Source organism: Egretta garzetta, unplaced genomic scaffold (genome assembly GCF_000687185.1).
Source record: "Egretta garzetta isolate BGI_Z169 unplaced genomic scaffold, ASM68718v1 scaffold85, whole genome shotgun sequence".
Classification (NCBI taxonomy): Eukaryota; Metazoa; Chordata; class Aves; order Pelecaniformes; family Ardeidae; genus Egretta; species Egretta garzetta.
This window is the reverse complement of record NW_009259718.1, coordinates 2,705,713-2,707,037: the sequence shown is the minus strand read 5'-3', so window position 1 is coordinate 2,707,037 and position 1,325 is coordinate 2,705,713.

The following is a 1,325-nucleotide window of genomic DNA, read 5'->3' as shown; positions in this document are numbered from 1 at the left end:
TATACCTGTACAATATACTTGTACAGAATAACAGCAAAAGGAGGTGGTGAGCATCATTGCTGGTTGAATCCATTTTGCTTACCAGTATCACGTGCTGGCAGGCTGCCCTGGAATAGAAACTCCGCTTTTTTTCCACCTTTGAGTCAGCAAAGTCCTGACTCAGAGGGCTTCGCTCTACTCTCAGCTTGCCTTTGAGGAGATGGATTAGCTGAAGTGTGAATGTTGTCTTTGTGGTTTATGAGGATGTTTCAGTAGATGATGAGTGGGTTGTCAAGGGAAATCTCTGGGTGGCCTGAGAAGATTTAATGGATGCTGGAAGGTTGGGGGGAGCCGGGTAGCTCTTGGTAGTTTAAAAAAAAAAAAAAAAAAGTGTGATGTATCTTCAGCTGAGGATCAGAAGCTGAGAAATAAAGTAAATATCCTCCTATCAACTTCATAGAATGTTTTTCTACAGCTTCATAGAAAACAACAAAATGTGTATCAGCGAGGCCGTTTTGATTTTAATGTGATTTGGGTCTCTGTTGTCTGCCTTGCATTTTTCTGCTCCTTTAATATTATTTCTGCAGGAAGAGTTTTGCTTTTTGGTTAAGCAAAGAAAATCTAAGAACATGTTTTACCTTCTATTTCTTTGATGCCTTTGAGCAAGTTGCTTAACTGTGCTTTGCCTCAGTTTGCTATGGAATGAGGTGTAGGGGACCTCATTATGCAGGTATTGGGAGGCTAAACTAATATTTGCTAACCATTTTGAGCCTTCCAGTTGAAGATGCCCTCACTTGGCGCCGAGTTATCGTATTTCTTCCTGAGATGGTCTATTAGCCATGCTTGTGGCATGAATAAACATAGCAAAATGTGCTGGAGGGCAGACAGTTCAATCCAGAGTAATAAATAACGGATCCAGTGAAAGCGTCAAAGTTGTCTGCCTCGCAGAAACCTGTAGGCTATTGCTTTCTGGCTTGATACTTTTTGTTCTGCGGCAAAATGCCTCAAAGTGTCCTGAAAGAAACTTATGCTCCGGTCTCTACTGCAGCTCCTTAATCTTTGTCTCCTCCTTGCAGCCTGAATGTGAGGGCCCCTGGCAAGGATCTAATATCAGAAGAAGGGTAATGCCACTATAAGGAGGAGAAAAAAAAAATTACTAAATTTCCTGAATATTGTTTGTTTGTTTGTTTGTTTTAAGGAGCTGGTGCCTCTGGTCGTTGGCCCCCGCTCCGCCGGTGGGCGGCTCTGGGGCGGGACGCCCCCGCCTGCCGCTGTTGTGAGCCTCTCCCCGCTTCGCACCCCGAAAACGGCAGGCAAGGGGGGAAAAGGGGGTTCACGGGGGAGGC